Raw genomic sequence first — 9,688 nt, 5'->3', positions numbered from 1 at the left:
TTACGTTAATTGCTTATCTTTTTAATGTGGTTTTAGACACATACATATCTTATGGAATAAAATCAGCTTGATGGTTGGTCAGCAGGACGGCCGAAAGGGTTCACAGAAAGGACAACTTTTCTATCCGATTAGCTGTTTTTATTCTAGCAGTCTGACCTTTGAAACCCTTGACCTTTAAGACATGACTCTGTTCTATCTGAACATTCTCAATACTAAAGGATAAAAAAAACTCCAGGGTTACCCCTCGTTCATTCGACTTAAATTCTGTGCTGCGTCGCTGAATAGTGTCCGTTCTGTTCGGCTTGTGTGCAATATTTCCAACTTGCATTGGAAAAGATGGGCGATCTCGAATGTTTGTTTAGAAATCCCTTTTGTTTTTTTAATATTCAGCTCAAAGAAGTCGGAGAATTAATTTTAGAGACATACGCAGATTGTGCGTGTTGTAATCACATTTAAAGATGGTCTCTAAAAATCCAACCATTGAGAAGGAAAATGGACCATTTTATTCTCAGCTTGCCTGTTCTCTATGGAAGATGTAACATATTGGCAAGCCTTGAAATTTTATTTCAATATTTTTGTGTATTGATGATAAGAATAGAATTTTAGCCTGACTTTTGAAAAAATAAAGCGGTTTTCTTGTGGACAATCAGCATCAGGCAAGAGAGAGAGGGAGAGAGACACATTCCGTGGGTACAACATGTCGGGCTTTTCAAAGCAGCTTATTGCTATCAAAGCCCCACTACAGAAGAGAACGCCCTAATTCAAACCTGACTGTTACTCAGTTTCCCCGTTCACTAAGAGGAGAAATAGATATCACATTTTTCACAATTTAAGAAGTAAGCACTGTGGAATACAAATTTTATTAAGAGGACCTGAAACTGAAGCCCAGTTTCCGCAGTTTTGCTGAATTATCTAACTCCAATTTATGAATCTAACGTTTGAGCTTGCTCCAGACAATAAACACGTGAATGCAATAATTCAGCATGCAGTTTAGAGAGAAGTTTCAAATGTCTGTTAAAAGCAAATAAACGAAAAGGTCCTCTTTGTTACTTGAAAGTCCCCGCCCCTCAATCCCTTCCTTTTTCGAAGTAGTTAGAAGGCTTTTATGACTAAAGATGCTTTATTCTCATTTTTAAACCCTTGGATTTTCTAACATCATTTTAGAATGCAATAGGGTATGACAGATGAGATTTATTCAGAATATCATTAAATTATATCATCATAATTTTCTGAAAACGGTGGGGTTTCTGACGAGAACAAAGGCTGATTTGCAGGTAATAGTATGGCCTACATCGGGCAGATTTTTAAAACTTGTAACGAAATAACCTCCAGTGCTATTGCAAATGTACCTACTGTAATTTACTGCTGGCCTGCACGTTCGGAAGCTCCCGCAGAGAGAATATTGAAACAAGACCAAGTTAGCACTGTGTCAAATTGGTTTCTCGGAGAATGATTCTCACTAAGATTATTGCTTTTTCCAAAGCATTGCTGCTGCCAGAGGAAAATATAACGAGGATCTCCCACCGCTATCCACACCTCCTTGCCAATAATAGAGATTCAGTGTCCCCAGCAGAGATTTCCTCCGAATGGTTATAATGTCACAACGGCAAAACGCATTTCAATGGATGGTTTTAAATGCATTAGCTCGAATTTTTGGGGAGGTATTTATGTTGTTGGTAGCGACTGTTTGCAAGGTTTTTAACAGGAGGAACAATGCTCTCCTCGTGTAAGTGAAAAGGGACCGTTCCTGTTCAAGATATATTGGTTCCACAGTAGTACAAAGACAACTGTGAGACAAGGGAAAAGGATATGAGGAGAATAAAAAAAACTTGGAAAAACAATGAAAGCGAGAAGCAAACTTATGGTGCAATGGAACAGGCAGTTTCCCGGTCTAATATATATGAGGACTAGAATACCTCCGACGCCATAAAAGATGGTCATGGTTGTGAATCTGAAGAAGCGTCTCAGGATACAAAAAAATGAGACTTAGGAAGCTCTGAAGCAATTGAAACAGTCACACTTCTATTTAGTTCTCGCCTTACAGAATCCCTATAAGAACATGTGAATCCCGCTTTTTAACAATAATCCCTAGTGATGCATTGAGACAATTTTGCGAATAAAAATCATTGGGAATAAAGAGGAATCTGAAATATTTCCCCCTCTCCCAGTGGAAGGTGACACTTCTCCTTGGAGTATGAATTTGAAAACCCCCCTTCCCCCTCGATCACGTGACTCATTAAATAATTAATGCAGCTGTTGCAGAATAGATATGTATTCGTCGGTAAATCGCCGACATGGTCTCCCTATGTCTGACGTGAAATTCTACTGTCCTTTTAAAATCAAGCCTATAACTTGAGAGAGAGGCTGGAATAAAACAATGTGGGAAGAGAGACATACCGTGGTTGGATTATTGTAAGTACAGCTGCAGTGCCTCGTGTCTCTGTATGTAATAGTTGTGTGTTATTTATGTTTTACAAGACTGTCATAACATTTGACAATAGTGTCTTCTCCTCATATTTTTCAATTTACCACGTGGTATAGTTTGTTTATTTCTCCATTTTCTTTGATTTTTTGTGTGAATGTTTTCTTCTTAGCTTTCTTGATTTATTGCAAAATATGTCAACAACAACTAGGGATGCCATTGTGTGTAAGTTGTGTGTTGTTTATGTTCGTCCGTGGTGATAAATCATGCTCTTTGAGAATGATGTGCAAGTGATGATATTCAGGAATGAGGAAGGTTGTAATCCTCTCCCCAGAGTTGATTATTGCGGGCCATTTGTAGCAATAGATCAGAGGATAATATGAAAGCTATAGCGGGGGGTCTTAATTACAGCATCCGTGTTACCATTATGGATAGTTTTGTATGAATTCTTTAAAACACAACGCCTCATTGGAATAAAAATCTAGTGAAGGAGGCGCTTTGGGTGACTAGAAATGAATTGCAAAACCCAATTTTGAAAATGAGCGAAGTACTAACAGACTTCCACAACGCCTCTGTCCGTTTATTTCTGCGGTTGGACGCCAGCCAGTCAATTGAAGCATTAATAGCAGCGTAACATTTAACACCGATCGTTTAGTGCAAACCTTTATGTAGTAAAATTAGAATAACTCAGTGATTGCATTAATATTAATGGTTGCAGCAGGAAAGGAACATCCGTATTGAAAGACGCGTGCCGTTCAAAATACATTATCTGTCAGCTGAATAGCAATCTTTTTCTTATTGAGGGATATTTAATGGTCGTTTTTAATATGATTATCTGAAGTGTTTTTAAGTGTTTGTTTTGATAATTACCAAGGCTTCGTTGGCATCATCTATTGTATACCTATTTGTGAGCTCACAAGATGAAAACCTCAAAATGCTTATAACCATTTCATTATTTAATGTACCAGACACAGACGTCAATAGCAGACTCCATTACTTAGAAGCAAGCTACAAGTACAAAGGAACAAATTATGAACTTGTTAATGGCATAATGTACTTTATATCATATATGTGGTGTATCTTGCTTATATGTTGTATTTGACATACATATGTATGTTTTATACAGTCATGTATATGAACACATTACATATAGTAAAAGTAGGCAATTATTGGATAGATTGACAAAGTCTCTGTCTTTTAACAAATTATAGCACATAATTTGTTTTCTTCAACCTCTGAGTAATAGTAGTGCTGTAAAATGAGTGGGGGGGGGGGGGATGAAAACACAGAGTTGCTCTATGATGGCAGGGCCCTTCGGGATGTCGATTTTCTTCATTTGCCAAAAAAAAGGCTCCTGAAAAAGAGAAAGGGGGCAAGGCATTAACAAATCGATATTAGAACACCATTGGATATTGCTTAGCTTCTATAGGAAAGATGTGTAAATTTCTTTGTAAGATCTGACCCTAGATTCAATTGGAGGCTTATTAATTGATACTCCCAGCACCAAAATGGAAAAATAATGTGACTTTGTGCCCCCGACATACATGAATCATGCTCAATGGTCAGTTGCGTTCCTTCAGAGGCACTGATAGCAATGTGTATTTATTTGAGAAATCTTTATACCACGGAAAGGCAAAATACGCTCTTGTATTCGGAATGTTGCGGCTTAAAGGCAGTTTGTCTTCTATCCGTGGAATTTACAGTCCCTTCCTTACAGGACGGCAACTGCGCTTTAAAAGCTAGCCGAACAAAGCCGCGCCAATCCCCCAACGAAAAGCCCCTCCTAAATGCTTTGTTCGTGTCGGCTTCTCTTTAACGAGCGGTGGCGACTTCAATAGAAGCAACACTTAAAAACCAGAACTAATCTACTTCAAAAACAGAAAACTCTGAAAACCCAATATTCGAAACCGTGCCGAGATTTATCATATTTTGTGCCGGTTATTTTCAGTCCTTGGATTTTGATCACATGTCCACAAATGTTTCTCTCCTACAGATCACATTCCCCTACATGAAAAAAAAAAATCAACAACGTATACGAACAGGAGAGAAATTGTTTTGTGATTCTGGACTATTTCCCCCTTAACTGCTTTTTCCCTTCTACTATCCATCAGCTGACAATTAACTTTCTGACCGAGTCGAAGATTTATTTATGGTTCTCGTTTCATAATTGCTTTGCTCTCCCTTATCTACATTGTTCATATTGCGTTGATAACCTTCAATCTGAACAGATATGCTTTAAATACATCCATTTAAAGGGGTATAATATATTAAGGATTGCAACGAAACAACACGGCGTAACTCAGAATTGACGTTGCTCTTATAAGATGGCTATTTAATATACAGGTAATATACTTCGCATAATAAATCATGTCCATTCTCTCTGTTATATATTTGTTGCTGGCGTTATTTGTGGCTATTTAAAATTGATGAAAAAAATATGACTATTTCCGTGGGAACTACACCACAGCCTATCTCAGACGCCGCGCAGAAGAATGGGTGAGGATGTCATATATTTACATTTCCTCATATTTGAATAGCGATAGGAAACAAACTAAACATACAGCCGTAACATTTACAACAGATCGCGTGTTCAAAAAAATTACACCTCATTCATACGGAGAACGACATATTGTAAGAAGTATTTATTGGAAAATTAATGGCAAGAATGGATCCGGGACATACAAATAAACTGCTACAAACATGCCTAATTTCACAGCTAATCATTTGTAAAAATAAAATTGTCAACATCGTCAAAGATAGCCCAAGCTAAACCGGTCAGTGTAGGGAACCGTATTCAATATAAGTTCACAAATTATCTTAAAGAAATAATATATAATTAAATGCCGCAGCATTGTACGTAGGTATGTAATGTTCTTCACTTTACAACTCAAGGCGTTGCAACGTCTCTCAATAACCGATAGAGTTAGCTCCGGAAAGACAAGTAATAAATGATAGTGATGCTCCCAGACTGGCTATGAGAAAAGTGAAAATGTAATAACTATAACCTCTGACCTTTCACTGATAATACAAAACGAAACTAATTTTGAGGTATAATTCACTTCAGTCGTGCATAGTCCTCCTTTACGAGAGATGACGATTTTTTGTTGTCGTTCAGTGATGGCTTCAAATCACCGAAAAACTTATATTTTTGGTGCCAAATTTCCATGTTTTTCCATTCCTTTGTGTTGAAATGTAGTCGGTTCTCTAAGGAGCAATTGTCCGAAATTGTTGCAATTGGAGGAGCAAAAATAGGATAAGGTGATGGCCTGTTCCACTCCGTGGAGATTTGAGGTTTATTTTCTTGAAAGTAATGATTGCAATCATTTTATAAATCACTTGAACATTGTTAGTGAATTGACATATCAAGAGGATTGTTTCATTTTGCTGAGGCAACTAATATTGCTTTTGTTATCTCTCTCTTTCTTGCCTGCCTCCCTTCTCGTCTGTATGTCTCCCCCTCTCTTTCTGCATTTCTCATTCATTCTCGCCCCTGTTGAATATCACAACATATTAAACTGGCCAGTGCAGTTTTTAAAGGTGTCCGCTCATGTTGTACTGCAATATCTCAGCTCATTCGGCAGTCATTTCTGACATCCATCGACCAGGCCCGTTCCTAGTGGCACGTTACTCGTGTTCCATTTAACAGCTTATCCTTAAATCATGCTGAGATTATATGTTTGATTTTGTTTTGTTTTTTTCTTTGGACGACATGTACAGAATGAGGCTTCTGAAATAATAAACTGCTCGGTTTCCCCTAATAGTCGGTCCAGGCAAAGATGTAGTTGTGTGCCGGTTGGATGTGAGTTCGCAGTATGGCTGCAATTGAATTCATTCCTCTCAGGCTAAACCATGCATCTTTCGATGGCAATCCCGCGATTTCCAGAATGCATTTTTTTTTTTCAAAATCCACCAGAGTCCAATAAATATTTTCCTCCCGCGCGGTTATTATAGTTTAGAGCTCCAGCACCTATGATGAAAGACCAAATTCAGTGATCTTTTTCCAAGTTCCATTGCAATAATCCAACAGGTAAGCGAACACATCAACTGCAGTTGAAACGTTTTCCCCCCTCTGGAGCTCTGAATTCCAGGGGTGGATATAATTAATGGTGCATAACTTGACCTGAGAGAGAGGTCCCCGGTTGGTTTCCGTGAACTATTGCTGACTTTTTGTGTGTAACGGATTAAGACAGACGTGGCCTCTCCCACACCAGCCCCCCCCCCCCCCCCCCCCCCCCACACACACACACATCCTCTCACCAACCCCCAAAAGTGCTCTTTTCTGAGAGGCGGTGAAGATTTCTTCAGAAAAAATCTTTTCTCCTCAAACTTCCGAAAGATCTTTCAAACAGTCAAACGTTTGGTTTGGGTCTACCTTTGATGGCTGTTAACACCTCCGAATTCGTGGAAGAAGCTTCAAAAGCATTTTTAGATAGGGTGTTATTCTCAAGATGAATGTGCTCATGATTTATGAGCTGGGTAAAGAGTGTTTACCTATTGTACTCGCGACTTTTAAAGTTCCCAAACTAAAGATCCATTCAGTGTTGACGGTTTAAAGTGTCTCAACTCAATCTCGTGGTGTTTTTATTGAAACCTTGAGAGGGAAATAAGTTACCTCTTTCAACTCTCCAGAATTGTCCCACCTCTACTTTTATTTCACGCGAATTTTTTGTTTTGCTTTACTGAACACTGTTGATAATATTTTCGAATACAACAGGACGGTTTGCTGCTAAACCACGCGCCACCATAAAATAGTGCCAAAAAGCGTTGGACCATTTTCGAATTCATGGGAGTACAACATTGTGTTAACGGAAAACGTTTTAATAGGTTTCCATTTCCCCAGGCATTCCTGGCCAGATAGACGACGAGCGATAAGGCGACGTTTGATGTTAGCAGAAAATGGGTTTGCATTAAATTCCTCTCTTTTTTTTGAACAAATCATTTTATACGCTGCGTGCAGCCTCCGGCAGAATGAAAATGTGCCAAATGTTTGGTATGCTGTGGAAGATAGTTTGAACTGCAGGCGTCAGAATGGATCTAGAAATAATCAAATTGAATTTGATCGTTTTTGGCACTTAAGCAGAGCTATCTGTTTACAGCAGAGGGTCCGTTTTATGGGAATAATATCCAAATGGAAAACTCGAGGCTTTTTTGATACATTTCTTCGTGGTGGCTACTGAAACAACGCAAACCAACTACAGATTGTTAAAGATACTCCGAATTATTCTTTCGACGTGCTAGCAGCCAAGCATTCCATAAGACGACAATGAGATTAAAGGCAGCTTTATTAAAAATTAACTCTTCATGGTGCACAGCCTCTTCGCCTGCATTATCTCGCAAGTTAAGGGGATAGTTTCTCGCTGCGATTCTGTTCAGCTTCGTAGATCAAAGACCCTCTGTTCTAGTTGTACAGTAACCCTATTGATCTCTCTTTGACTGATGCTAGGCATGCTCTAACCACCCCCCCCCCCCCCCCAACGGCATTCTCGTTAATGTAAATCTTTATTTATCTTAGTGGCTTACGTTAATTTCTCAGCCGTTTGAAAATTAAACTGAAAGGCCAGTGATAGGAGGCAAGTTGCCGGGCGCACGCTGCTCGATACCACGTCACTGTGCTATAGGTCAAATGTCACATTAAACACAAGTTATGCATTAATAGGTCAGATGAGAAGGTACATTTGGAAACCTGCCAGTGTACAGTTTGCAACACGATTTTTGCACGTCGTTCATTCACTATTATCATATAAACTTCCTTAAATATTGAAGGGCACATTGTTGAATGAAAGTGATTCTTTTTCACATGATATTACTGTGGCCTGACACGAGATCTGAGCACATTCCGATGGGCGTACAACGTACCGGCACATTGCATTTTGATGACTAGTTCTTAGTTGAAAACACAACTTCCATTTCAAGCGACACCGAGCCAAAAAAGTATTAAATAAATAGTGTTTGGTTAAATTCGTATGCATGGCGGAACATATATTGTATATAAAATTATAGGTATATATTATATGCTTTATGACTGCTTTGTTAATTATGCTGTGATTTATTCTAAAAAATAAATTTACATGTAACTTAACTTTGAATATGCCGAATTGGAGCATATTAGACTTCCTTAAGTCAGAGAATGCTACTAATGTTACTATCGGATCTGTGACCACTTTGCTAAAGAACGTATACTGCTGTGAGCTAATTATTTTCTTGTTAAGAATAAATAAGGCGTTTAATTTGTAGTCCCGCATTTCTTTGACAGACTGTGCGTGGGTGTAAACCAAGCCGGCTATCACAAGCCTTCTACACAGGAGAGTGGGGGAGACCACAGGTTATCAGTACTGATCCAAAACAGACGTCCCAGTAAAAACTGTCTTCTCAAAAAATGAACTTGCTGTTTTCTCTTTGAACAGCGAAAGTTGGAGAGGGAGGAAAGAGCAACAAAAAAAAAGTTTTTCAACCTCTACTTTTCCTGACCCAGGTTTCTTGGAAGAAGCTAATTATATGAATTTATTTTGACTCTGTTTTTAAAGCAAACAACCTACCTTTGCAAACGTCTTCAACGGAAAACAGTAAGAATGTAGAGCACCTCTCGTCACCCACTAGAAAGCGAGAAGTTTTTGAAATGCGCGAGTTTCAACGATCCAGCGCAAAAAAAAGAAGAGTTCAATTAACAATTGCTAAAGTCTGTATAAAATGGGGAAACGTTGACGTACTGACCACGTGAATGCATAATCCAAGCGCATTTACTCTGGCATTTGGATGGAAGGCCTTCGCCTGTGTTTCGGGGCTCTGATCACCCAGTCAGTACTCTGATTATTTACAGCAGGCCATTTAAAAAACAAATCGGGTCAGGGGGAAGATACGTGTGGCGTCCAATATCTCTTATCAAAGGATTATATGCGATCGCAGAGAAAGCCTGGGATAGTGGGACGGATTGTTATTTTGGAGACATTTCAAACCCTCCCGTTGATTGATCATTAATGTGGTGAGTTATTACTATTCAAGGAAAGGTCATTCAGCGAGAGGCTTATATCTGTCACAATGAGCCAAGACATATTTTATTTCTTTTCCTTTATTTTTTTTATCCACTTAGCCCAATTGCAAATGTTTAAGTATGCCCCTGATACTCAAAGACTGTAAATTAGTTCACCCAGAGCATAATTCTCAATGAATTGTACTCCACTGTGAATGCGCGCGTGAGTCTACACGCGTTCAATTCAAGAGTCCTCATTCAGACCCACCTTCATCGACATTAATGCTCTTTTCCTTCTC

The 9,688-nt window shown here is 38.8% G+C and overlaps 1 long non-coding RNA gene across 1 annotated transcript; it reads right to left on the bottom strand.

Moving 5' to 3' along the window:
* Positions 1–3,357: 3,357 nt before the first annotated feature.
* On the bottom strand, positions 3,358–9,422 carry LOC119954282. The gene is made up of 2 exons (XR_005458208.1): positions 8,959–9,422; positions 3,358–3,776 (listed from the first exon to the last, which is right to left on the bottom strand). It is a non-coding gene; the product is annotated as an uncharacterized LOC119954282 (long non-coding RNA).
* Between the last annotated feature and the right edge of the window lie 266 nt (positions 9,423–9,688).

The sequence above is a fragment of the Scyliorhinus canicula genome, chromosome 19, assembly GCF_902713615.1.
Source record: "Scyliorhinus canicula chromosome 19, sScyCan1.1, whole genome shotgun sequence".
In the NCBI taxonomy this organism is placed as follows: Eukaryota; Metazoa; Chordata; class Chondrichthyes; order Carcharhiniformes; family Scyliorhinidae; genus Scyliorhinus; species Scyliorhinus canicula.
The sequence above is the reverse complement of the archived record's forward strand: the minus strand, read 5'-3'. Positions and strand labels throughout refer to the sequence as shown.